Source organism: Ceratotherium simum, chromosome X, assembly GCF_057802395.1.
Source record: "Ceratotherium simum simum isolate JZ-2026a chromosome X, ASM5780239v1, whole genome shotgun sequence".
NCBI lineage: Eukaryota > Metazoa > Chordata > Mammalia > Perissodactyla > Rhinocerotidae > Ceratotherium > Ceratotherium simum.
In genome coordinates this window covers 119,067,801-119,081,007 of record NC_141940.1, presented here as the reverse complement: position 1 = coordinate 119,081,007, position 13,207 = coordinate 119,067,801, and the positions used below count along the sequence as shown (strand labels likewise).

Genomic DNA, 13,207 nt, shown 5'->3' with positions numbered 1-13,207 from the left:
AAATTTTGCAATTATGTCTTAAAGTATATATTCCTCTTACATATGAGTTTTATGAAGTTGGAAAATATATCTTATTAAACTACCTATCCTCTATATCAGTGCTAGTCATAATGCAGCCTGCCCACAAGTGCAAGTTCACACACTGTTCTATGATGAGATGAGGAGACTGTGCCAGAAAGGAAAGCAATTTCCTTCATCAAGAAAGTCTTACTATGAAAAAAAAAGTCATCCTAAATAAACACTGTGCTGAGTGACATATCAAATTTACATTCTAGTGCAAGCTTCTTATCTCAGCTTGGACCAGTAACTAGCAGTTCCTGGACAGGTTCTTGAGTGGCACTGCCCTATCACAGTCTAGATCCTGTTATATAAAGGAGCAGTCGCTGAAGCAGTCAGTTAGCGGGTACTGAAGGGATAAGGGAATTAATGAATCTTGAAAAACATCATTCATTCAGCAGTACTTAAGGAGCATCTCTGACCCGCCAGGTCCTGTGTTAAGTGCTGGGAATACAAAAGTGAACCTGCTGGACAAAGTCCCTGCTCAAGGGCCGAGCCCCTTAACTAGGGCACAAGACATCTATCTGCTTGCTCAGAACTGTTTCTGCACCAACCATGGCCACGTTTGTGGAGCTCAATACCAAAGCCAAGATGTCCATTGTGGGTCTGGGCACCTGGGAGTCTCCCTCTGGCAAAATCAAGGAGCCTGTGAAGGTGGCCACTGGTGCAGGATATCACCACATAAGCTGTGCCTATATCTGTCAAAACAAGAATGAGGAGGGGGAAGCCATCCAAGAAAAGGTTGTGAAGCAGGAGGACCTCTTCATCATCAGCAAGTTATGGCCCACCATCTTTGAGAGAATCCTAATGAAGGAAGCTTGTCAGATGACCCTCAAGGATCTGAAACTGGACGATATAGACATCTGTCTTATTCATTGGTCATAGGGATTACAGCCTGGGAAGGATTGTCTTTTTCCCCAAAGACAATAAAGGCAATATCCTCACCAGTAAAGTAACATTCTTGGATGCCTGGGAAGCCGTGGAGGAGCTGGCGGATGAGGGGCTGATGAAAGCCATTGGAACCTCCAACTTCAACCACTTCCAGATTGAAAGGCTCTTGACCAAACCTGGACTGAAATACAAACCAGCGACTAACCAGACTGAGTATCACCCATACCTCACACAGGAAAAACAGATCCAGTACGGCCACTCAAGGGTGTCACTGTCAGATCTTACAACCCTCTGGCGTCTCCGGAGAGATGTTGGTCCAAGCCAGAGGACCCTTCCCTACTGGAAGATTCCAAGATTACGAAGATTGCTGAAGAGCACAAAAAAAAAAACACAACCCAAGTTCTGATCTGGTTCCATATCTGGAGGAATGTGGTTGCAATCCCCAAGTCTGTGACACTGACACACGTTGTTGAGAACTTTCAGGCCTTTGACTTCAAATTGAATGATGAGGAGATGGTGACCATACTCAGCTTCAACAGAAACTGGAGGGCCTGCACTGTGGACCATATGTCTTATTTGGAGGATTATCCCTTCAATGCAGAATGTTGAAGCTGAGTCTCCTGATAAGATTACCTGGTAGATTCTCTCTCTTCGCTTTGCTGAAGTGTAACTCTCTCCACCAGAGTCCTGTTTTAGCCAAGCTAATCTGAAATCATATTGAGCCTGGCCCCGCTATAGGCCAGAATCTAGGCAATGTTGTATCTAGATCAGTATGTTCAAGCAGGAGCGGATTATCACAGGGATACATGACTCAGATAAGCAAATTACAATTGTTTTTCACTTATGTGATCTGATCATCAGAGAACTCTAACACTGAGGATACGAAGACAAAAAGAATAAAGAATAATAATAGTGCAAAAAAATATCCTTGCTCTTATGGAATTTACCTTCTAGTAAACAAATAGATCAACCTACCAATGAACAATCTAATACACAAACAGATAAATAATTTCAAAGTGTAAGAAACAGCATAAAATGAAACAGGTAGTATAACAGAGATTGAGTGGTGGTGCTGCCTGGGAGCTTGTTAAAAACGCAGAATCGGGGCCGGCCTGGTGGCGCAAGCAGTTAAGTGCGCGCGCTCTGCTGCAGCGGCCCGGGGTTCGCTGGTTCGGATCCCGGGTGCGCTGGTTCGGATCCCGGGTGCGCACCGACGCACTGCTTGGCAAGCCATGCTGTGGCGGCGTCCCATATAAAGTGGAGGAAGATGGGCACAGATGTTAGCCCAGGGCCGTCTTCCTCAGCAAAAAAAGAGGAGGATTGGCGGATGTTAGCACAGGGCTGATCTCCTCACAAAAAAAAAAAAAAAAAAAAAAACGCAGAATCTCAGCTCCACTTCCTAAAACCGCTGAGTCCAAGATTGCATTGTTACAAGAGATCTATGTGCACAGTACAGATTGAGAGCTCTGGATCCACAATCTTGGATGTGATCATCAGGAAAGACCTCTCTAAGGAGGTGACATGTTAGCTGAGACCTGTATGATGAGAAGGACCCAGCATGTAAAGATCAGGACAAGGAGTGGTCCAGATGATGGGAACAGCAAAGGAACGCGGTTCTGTGATCAGAATGAACAGGGGAGGCCAGCATGGCCCACACAGAGTGGGTGAGGGGCACAGAAGAGTGAGTGCGGGGCAGAAGGGTAGGACTGGATGTGGGGGCTGGATTGCACTGGGCCTCCTTGGCCAGGGGGAGGAGTTTGCATTTTAATCTAAGTGAAATGTGAAGCCATAGATGGGTTTTGAAAAGAAGAGTTATTTGAGAATTTGTTTTTCTCAGTTTGCTCTTCACCACTCTCCAGTTGTGCCTGGGGACCTTCACTTGGCTCCCATGAACATAGCAGTCTTTGCTATGGCCTGAACACATGAAAGCAAGTTCCTAAGACACAGCCAGGGGGCTCCCTCATAGCTCAGTGTTCCACGGGGCCTGCTCGGATTCACCAGGACTCACCACACCTGTACTCAGAGGGACCATGTCTATATTATGTCTGTATCAAGGGCCAGGGCTGCCTCTCACTCTTTGAAACAAATGTCACTTTTCTTCAAAAGGATTTGTTGCCAATGAGATTACATATTGCCAGAAGTTATCATTCTGTTTAATATTTTCAACACCATTATTAACAACTTCAGAGGAAATACTGTTGCTAGTCAATAAATCCCAATCTTTTTTGTTTTTAAATAATAGTTCAGAGTCTCTTCTCAAACTCCTAAAAAGAAAATTAATTTTGAATCACTTTAGCATTCAAAGAATGCTCTAAGATTGTGGATAACTATTTTTTAATGTGGATCAGTCCCAACTTCTTATCTGAACTCTAGTTGCATGCTTGCAGATATATACGGGACATCACTCTTTAAGCTTTTCTTTTTTATAGCTGAACCTGTTTAAGACTAGACTCTATATTTCTCTTACAAATGTGATGCCTTTTCTAACTACTTGCTTTCTATCAGTGGGAGGTTCCCAAATGAAAGCGTTAGGATCATCTTTGACTTTTGTTCTTGCTCTTTTATCATCTATATCCATTTTGTTATTAAATCTTTTTTTTTCTCCTTTGACCCTTTCCCCTCAGTTCCGACTACCAGAACCTGAAAAACTTCATTTTTGAAACAAGGTCCAGGCTCTCCATACCCATGGATTACAGTCCCTGGACTCCAACTTGAGGAATGAACAGGACACATTGATGTGGGCTTCTTTAGAACTATTATTGCCTCATACTTCAGGGTGAAATGCTCCGTCCTGTGCTTCTCTAGAAGTAAATTGCAAAAAAAATCCTCAACTCGACAGCTCTAAACTCAAAACAGCATCTTTACACCATATAAAGTGTGGGCTGCTGTCAAAACCCATATTTTATTTAAAACACCAGTCCTGTCTCAGCGAACTCCAAACTCCCTAAAAAAAATCCTTTAGACTCCCTAAAGTCTGGAACTATAACCTGCCTGCCACTATGTTTCTCACCAAATATATAGTCTTTCTGGCAATTTAAACCCCAAAGTCTCCTAAGAGCTGCTTTTAGCTGCTTAAGTGATTGATTTTGAATGTCAACATTTATAATAGCCCGATGATGACATTTACAAAACCTTTAACTATACTTTTTGTGTCAAATACAACTCACTGTAACTCTGAAGAGTCATTTTAATATGACTTTCCTTTTTCTCATACACTAAGGACAGAGTGTTTACTGAAATGACAGTCATCTATTCTGGGTGTACAGTGGGAAAGGCATTTTGAAGGGAAATAAAACATTGCCTGTGATCCCTGATGAGGCCCTCACACTCAAAATGTTTAACACTCAGTTAAATGTTTGAAACTTGCACTTTGGATCAACTACTGTTCTGTCTTTGAGGACCTACCACAGATAAATGTCAATGGTTATGGTGTTTCTCATATCTTCTTCTTCCTCTAAAAGTTCAGACCAAATGACATCCTTATTCAGTTAAGGTTCAGTTTCCAGGATATTTTTGTGTTCTAACTCAAGTTGAAAAAAAAGTGTATATTTGGAATGGCTTTATTAAACTTTTGGAAATATTTTCCTTCAGTTTGCAATTTAATGTTTTTAAATTTAACATTCCACCAAACAGTGACTGATTTGGTCCCACAATTGAACTTCCAAGGGGAGTTAGGTCTCTACCAACTCTTAATCCAAAAAGAAAAACTCATCATAGTCAAAGACAAAATGGAGTTTTCAGATCATACCTCAAGGCTGGTCTGCTAAGATGTGGAAATGTGCAGTGGCAGAAACAGAGTGTACAAATATAACTCATGGGGTAGTTGCTCCTCTTTCTATAGCAGGGATCAGCATACTATGGTCCATGGGCCACAGCCTGCCCACAGCCTGTTTTTGTATATTCTAGGAGCTAAGAATGGTTTTTAACTTTTTAAATGGTTGAAAAACATCAAAAGAAGAATAATATTTCCTGATACATAAAAATTACACAAAAGTGAAATTTCAAGGTCCACAAATAAAGTTTTGTTGGAACACAGCCACACTCATTCATTCATGTATCTATAACTGGTTTTGCACTCCAACAGCAGAGTTCAGTAGGTGGACAGAAGCCATACAGCCTGCAAAGCCTAAATTATTTACTATCTGGTACTTTACAAAACAAGTTCGCCAACCCCTACTCCATAAGATCTTCTTTTCTGTTACTTTTTTCTCTCTCTTTGAACCCCTGTGGCCAGGTTGTCTCCCTCTCAGAAGATACAAGAAGTATGTTCCTCTTGGAGGTTAAATTGTGTAGGTCTGCATTAGCCTAGATCTTAAGCAAAAGGAGTTCTTGAGGATTATGTATATCCTAGACCAGAGCCCCAGCCAGTGGTGAAGAGATAGAGCATGTATATTTGCCTCAGATGCTTTGAATATCCCATTTCTCTCAAGAGACTTGCCAGGGTGAGGGGTTGGGGTGAGAGTGGGGCAGTCATGGAAGATACAAGTTTGGAGACTTTTGATCTTGCTTATCTTTGTTTAGGCACAACAGCAGCCTAGCTGAGCCCATGGGTGATAAACAGAACGTCTCTGGAATAATCTACATCATCAGAGGGCAGAGTCTGACCACCCGCCATGGAAAGCCCACATGGGCAGAAGGCTGCGCCGCTGACTCCTCCTTCAGCATTATGGCAGTGGGCGATATTTGTTATGGAATAAGGGGCAGGCATGGTGAGACTAGAGGGTACTGCAGTTGGCCTGTTGGAGGATATGGACATAGGTTTCCGTATCCCAGATGTCTCCATATTCTTCAGCTTTCAGATAACTCTTCCCTTTCCAAATGACCAATGTCCTCAGCCCCTTTGAATGGTGGAGTCTAGTTTTACCAGATCCCCTTCCCAATGTACTAGAGTTTGAATTTGTGAAGAGGTCTGTGTGACCCCCAGTCTGTCCTGGTTGCTGCTGTCTCTTTCCCTTGAGGAGCACAGCTTCAAGCTTCCTGCTCGTCTGTCACCTCTTGCCTTCTGACTTTCAGATCCTGCAGGAAGCTACCGCCCTTCTCATACCTCTCTGTCCCTGTCATGGACAAGTCATTGTCCCCTTCCCACCTGGCAGCAGACACTGACAGTGCTCCACCCACATGTGCTTGGCACCCTTTACATTTGGGGCCACAGTGCCTCCAGTGTGTGTTCCCTCTCAATACTCAGTACTTGTATTTCTTTGTAGGCAGATCAGCCTCCAGCTGCCTGAACCCACTCTAACTGCACATGGAAATTTATGTATTCCTCAAGAATAGCCCTGTACCCAAGACTGATGAATGAGAAGGTATAAATACCCCAGCTCCCTTGCACCTTGACTGGGACAACTCTGAGAAGTGACCCTTACTATTTTCAGAACTCTCCTGTGGAACTTTGCCCAATATTGTATCCTTGCCTGTGTATCTTCCTTTCCTGGTTCTTCTTCCCACCTCCCTACTGACTCCCCGGTAACACTTCCCACTAAATCCCCTGTCTTAGGGTCTGCTTATGGGGACCCAATCTTAGTTGTACCCTCCAAAAGTACAATTGCCCTCAGGACAGATGAGATGAGACGAGATGAAATAATGAGTGGAGGGAGGAGTTGTTTCAGATCTCCAAAGAGACCTTTTTGCAAAATGTTCACATCTCTGGGGGACCTCCAGACATTAGCAGGGAATCTTGGAAATCCTTTCACACTGCTTCAGGGGATTCCAGTTCTGCCAACACTAGCATTGAGTTTCCAGAAGAGTGGTTTGCCCTCTGAAGACCATCACACTTGTTCGCAGATGCTATCTAATATGGAAGTAAGACATGGAAGTTTAATCCATTTAGATAAAAAAAGTAAATCTGATTGGAAGTCCTAGCCAGAGCAGTCAGGCAAGAAAAAGAAATAAAAGGTATCCAAATTGCAAAGGAAGAAGTGAAACTGTCACTATTGCAGACGACATGATTTTATATATCAAAAACCCTAAAGAATCCACCAAAAAAACTTTTAGAAATAATAAATGAACACGGTAAAGTTGCAGGATACAAAATCAATATACAAAAGTCAGTTGCATTTCTATACACTAACAACAAAGCAACAGAGAGAGAAATTAAGAATACAATCCCATTTACTAAAGCAACAAAAAGAATAAAATACCTAGTAATAAACTTAACCAAAGAGGCGAAAGATCTGTACACTAAAAACTGTAAAACACTGCTGAAAGAAACTGAAGAAAACACGAAGAAATGGAAAGATATTCCATGCTCTTGGATTGGAAGAATTAACATAGTTAAAATGTCCATGCTTCCTAAAGCAGTCTATAGATTCAGTGCAATCCCTATCAAAGTCCCAACAACATTTTTCACAGAAATAGAACAAAGAGTCCTGAAATTTATATGGAACAACAAAAGGCCCCAAATAGCCAAAAGAATCCTGAGAAAAAAGAACAAAGCTGGAGGTATCATACTCCCTGATTTCAAAATATACTGCAAAGCTATAGTAACCAAAACAGCATGGTACTGGCACAAAAACAGACACACAGATCAATGGAACAGAATCAGAGCCCAGAAATAAACCCACACATCTATGGACAGCTAATTTTTGACAAGGGAGCCAAGAACATACAATGGAGAAAGGAAAGTCTTTTCAATAAATGGTATTGGGAAAACTGGATAGCCACATGCAAAAGAATGAAAGTAGACCATTATCTTACACCATAAACAAAAATTAACTCAAAATGGATTAAAGACTTAAACGTAAGACCTGAAACCATGAAACTTCTAGAAGAAAACATAAGCAGTATGCTCTTTGACATCCATCTTAGCAACATATTTTCAAGTACCATGTCTGACCAGGGAAGGGAAATAATAGAAAAAATAAACAAATGGGACTATATCAAACTAAAAAGCTTCTGCACAGCAAAGGAAACCATCAACAAAATGAGAAGACAACCTAACAATTGGGAGAAGATATTTGTAAACCATATATCTGATAAGGGATTAATATCCAAAACATATAAAGAACTCATACATCTCAACAACAAAAAAACTAACAACCTGATTAAAAAATGGGCAAAAGATCTGAACAGACATTTCTCCAAAGAAGGGATACAGAAGGCCAACAGGCACATGAAAAATGTTCAACATCATTAACTATCAGGGAAATGCAAATCAAAACTATAATGAGATATCACCTCATTCCCATCAGAATGGCTATAATTAACAAGACAGGAAGCAAGTGTTGGAGAGGATGTGGAGAGAAGGGAACTCTCATACACTGCTGGTGGGAGTGCAAACTGGTGCAGCCACTATGGAAAACAGTATGGAGATTCCCCAAAAAATCAAGGATAGAACTACCATATGATCCAGCTATTCCACTGCTGGTTATTTATCCAAAGAACATGAAAACATGAATGTATAAAGATACACGCACCCCTGTGTTCGTTGCAGCATTATTCACAATAGCCAAGACTTGGAAGCAACTTAGGTGCCCATCAAGGGATGAATGGATAAAGAAGGTGTGGTATATATATACACAATGGAATATTACTCAGCCATAAGAAATGCTGAAATCCAGCCATTTGTGACAACATGGATGGACCTTGATGGTATTATGCTGAGCAAAATAAGTCAGAGGGAGAAAATCAAATACTGTATTATCTTACTCATAAGTAGAAGATCAAAACAGCAACAAACAATCACATAGAGACAGAGATTGGATTGGTGGTTACCAGAGGCGAAGGGGGGAGGGAGTAGGGTGAAAGGGATGATTAGGCACATGTGTATGGTGATGGATTATAATTAGTCTTTGGGTGGTGAACGTGATGTAATCTATACAGAAATCAAAATATAATGATGTACACCTGAAATTTATATAATGTTATAAACCAATGTTACTGCAATTAAATAAATAAATAAATAAATAAATAAATAAATAAATAAATAAAAGTACATCTGTAAAGAGGAAATTAACAAAACAAGTCATACTGGACAGCAAGTTGGCGATAGGGAAGTCTCCCTCCCAACTATAAACATGCTCCTCTCTCTGATAAAAAAAATTAATTTGTATTCACCAGGCTGTCAGGGTTTGATCCTGATTTCTCTGCTTACCCACAAGGTGACTTGGGCAAGTTTCTGGATCTCTGTAGACTTCAGTTTTCTGATGGGGAAAATGGGGTTGATAATAGTCCCTATGTCACAGGCTGTTCTGATGATCAAATGCAAAAGTGTATGCTAAGGGCTTAGAGTTTGGCCCATAGTAGGAGCACATAGTGAGCGTGTTACTGCACAAAATTGGGGTTCTCTGCTCAAGGCGCATAAACAAGCCAATTAACTACAGCTTCAGCCTTTGGGAGAGAAATCAGCTTTATTCTGCAAAATTGATCTGCAGGGAGGACAGGGGGCATGTGCTTTCAGATCTGTCTCTCCAATTTAGGATTTGGGGCAAAATTTAAGAGGTCCGGGAGAACACAGTGGCATGCAGAAATGCTGGTGAGACAGGTTTTGATTGGTGGGCTTCAAACATTTATGGTAAGGTTTTAAACATTTATGATGAGGTTCTAAACTTTCATGATAGGGTTCTAAACATTTTTTTTTTTTTGTGAGGAAGATCAGCCCTGAGCTAACATCTGTGCTAATAGTCCTCTTTTTGCTGAGGAAGACCGGCTCTGAGCTAACATCTATTGCCAATCCTCCTCCTTGTTTTCTTCCCCAAAGCCCCAGCAGATAGCTGTATGTCATAGTTGCACATCCTTCTAGTTTCTGTATGTGGGATGCAGCCTCAGCATGGCCAGACAAGTGGTGCGTCAGTGTGCACCCGGGATCCAAACCTGGGCCACCAGTAGCGGAGCACGCACACTAAACCGCTAAGCCACGGGCCGGCCCAGGTCCTAAACACTTTTGATGAGGTGGAGAAGGAATTTTAACACCGGATCTTCCTGAATGAGAGACCCCTCGCTTCTGGTAAGAGTCCAACTTTCAAGTTCCAGTCATGTTCCAGTCCTTGGGTTCCATGAGAAGGAGGATCTTTGGCTCCATGGTCATTTCAGGTCAAGATTTCTTCTTTTGCGCATGCTCTACCTACATGACTTTGCAGATTTTCTGAAAGGCAATTCTTAATCACTTTGTTGATAAGACATGGGGTCAGTTGAACTGGTCCTGGAGGGCCCACAGTTACAACTGGTTGCTGTTGCCATCTCTCATGTTGTCTTTCTCCTTCCTTTAAACTTATTCACAGAGTTACTTGCAACTTTACCATCACTTTTTCCCAACCCACTGCCCTTATTTCATGCAGTGGTACATTAGCACATTAGCATCACTTCAGAGGCTTTTAGAAAAACACTGACACCAGGAAGCCAGGGATCCACGTCCGACCAATTTAATCAGAATCTCTGGAGGTAAGTCCTAGGGTTTAACTCATAGTTTTGGTAAGGTTTTCCAGATGGCTCTAATGAACAGGCGGGATGGAGATCTACTGCAACCTGCCCATAAGCTGGATTCCACTCCCCAAGAACTGCACTAGAAAGCCTCCAGGGGCCTGCCTGCCAAGTCCAATGGCCTTTTTCTCTGTGAGAGTGATTTTCACGGAACAGCCATGTCTAGGAGGGCAGGAGAGGAAGAGGAGTAGTGAAGATATCTGAGTAGGAATGATCAGGGAAGGAAAGAACATAAATATGAAAGGGAAACTTTTAAGAAAGTCGTCAACCATGTCAACAAATTCAATGAGATCAAGGATGATGGGAAACTCTCACATCATGAGCCCTAGCTCTGACCTCTCTTGTGAGCCTGCAACTTGCATTAGCTGCCTATTAGACACCCCAGAGGCCCCTCCAATTTAACCTGGGCCCCATCTCATGATAAAAACCCTGGCTGTGCCATTTATTAGCAATGAGACCCTGGGCAAGTCATTTAACCTCTCTGTGCCTCAGATTCCTCATCTGTAAAATGGTGTTAACAGCAGTATCTACTTCTTAGGGCTGCTGTGAGGAATGAGAATTAAATTAGTTAATTCAGGTAAAGGATTTAGACTAGTATTTGGCCCACAGTACTCCACAAATGGGAGCTGCGGCTGTTGCTGGTTGTTGTGTTGTTCCTGTTATCTTCATTATTGTTGTTAGCCGTCTCACAGCACCGGGCACTTCCCACCCCAGCCCTACCAGCATTATCTATGAGCCATGGGGACGGCAAGCTTGCTGAGGTGTGGACATCTTTGGAGTCCATGTGTTAATTCTCACAACCATCTCGGGAGTCAAGTAGTGTTATCCTCATTAACCTGCGCACCAGAGAGATTAAGTAATTTGCCCAAGGCTACACAGCTGGTAAGTCCCAGGGCCAGAATTTGAGCCTGAGTTTGATTCCAAAGCCCATGCTTTTTCTACTATAATACAAAGATAATTGAAAACTGAATATGATTAATATAGTTAGCCTTTTTCAGCAATTCAAACCTAGGGTGACCAACCATACCAGTTTGCCCTGAACTGAGGGTTTTCCTAGGACAGGGAACTTTCAGTGCTAAACCAAAAAGTCCCAGGCAAACTGAGATCAGTTGGCCACCCCATATAATCAGACCCAAGCCCCCCCCCCCCCCCGCCTCCAAAGAAAGTAATCTTGGTCAAATTACCTACAAAATTGCCTTGACTTTGTCCACAAGGATAAAATGGGAGTGTGATATTGTGATTTATAATAAGAAATATATATTTGGTCTTCATCCCCCTTCCTGGCACAGAGCCCCTAAAATCCTTGGAATTTCCTAAGTGATGAGGGCGTAAATGTGTCTTTTGTTATGTTAATGAGGCGACTTTTGGAAAGCACCTAAGGATGGGGGCTGGTTGCCAGGGGAACCAACCATGTGATTAAAAGGTTGGAGTTTTTTCAGTCCCATTCCTCCCCACCACCACCACCGCCACCTCTGGGAGGGGAGAGGGGCTGGAGATTGAACTCAGTCACCAATGGCCAATGAGTTAATCAATCGTGCCTGTGTAATGAAGCCTCCATAAAGACCCAAAAGGACAGGGTTTGGAGAGCTTCCGGGTTGGTGAACACTCGGAGATTTGGGGAGAGTGGCGCACCTGGAAAGGGCATGGAAGCTCTGTGCCCCTTCCCACATGCCTTGCCCTATGCATCTCTTCCGTCTGGCTGTTCCTGAGTTGTATCCTTTTATAATAAACTGGTAATCTAGTAAGTAAACTGTTTTCCTAAGTTCTGTGAGCTGCTTCAGCAAATTAATTGAACACGTTTAACAACCTGGATGTGATTGACATCTGAAGTGGGGGGTGGGGGTACAGTCTTATGGACCGAGCCCTTAACCTATGGGATCTGATGCCATCTCCAGGTAGTGCTAGAATTGAGTTCAATTTGTGGGACACCCTGTCAGTGTCTGCAGAGAACTGAGTTAATTGCTTGGTGGTGTTGGGGGAAAAAAACACATTGATGGTAGTGAGAGTGTGGGGGAAGAGGGAGAATCCCCCTCTGCCCTTTCCTTTAAGGTTCTTATGGCTGGCCAAATAATTAACAAACAGGTTAGTAGGGGCAAATAATACCAAGTTTAATAACATGTATACATGGGAGAAAGCAGGAACACTGCATTTTTCAACACAATAGCAGAAATTCTCGTCTTAAATACCATGTTCGGCCAATGACAAAGGAGGATGTTGGGGGTGGGGGGAGTCAGTTACAGGAGATTACCACTAAAGCACAGTAAACAAGAGTAAGGTTATTATGCAGATTTAAGGCCTCACTTTCCACATTGATAAGTTTCTAGAAATGAGGTCGTCCCCCCTCTTCCCAATACAGAGAGGTAGATACCTTTACAAATGGAGATTTCCCTTATAAATGTAAATGTTTGTCTGGCAACTCCTCACAGGGCCATCCAGAAAATGTGGCCAGAGAGACAGAACTTCTGATAAGATGGGCTTGTTGGTTCCTTTTCTATTGTAACATCTATTTTACATTATATTACAGCCATCAGATAGAAGATCTGTTCCAGGAAGGAGTTACTATGTCAAATTCTTTAGGCAGGTAGTGGGGGAGGTCAAATGTCCGTCAGAGAAAACAATCAAGGTAAAGAGATAGATTTCAGGGTAGCTAAATCTTGATCTCCCACAAGAGTAACTGCTAGCTGTATTATGTTAGTCGTTTTCAGTTTCTCTGATGAGAAATCAGTCTACCCCAATCATTACCATTTAATTTTTTAATAACCCTTCCCTGTCAACATAGGTGGGCCTGATATATTCATTTTGAAATTAAATTTCATGATTTCTATTTGAATAAATGTGAGTGGGA

General features: G+C 42.3%; 1 pseudogene; it reads left to right on the top strand.

The window, feature by feature from the left end:
• Positions 1-612: 612 nt before the first annotated feature.
• LOC101389728 (aldo-keto reductase family 1 member B10 pseudogene) lies at positions 613-1,557 on the top strand (annotated as a pseudogene).
• Positions 1,558-13,207: the final 11,650 nt, after the last annotated feature.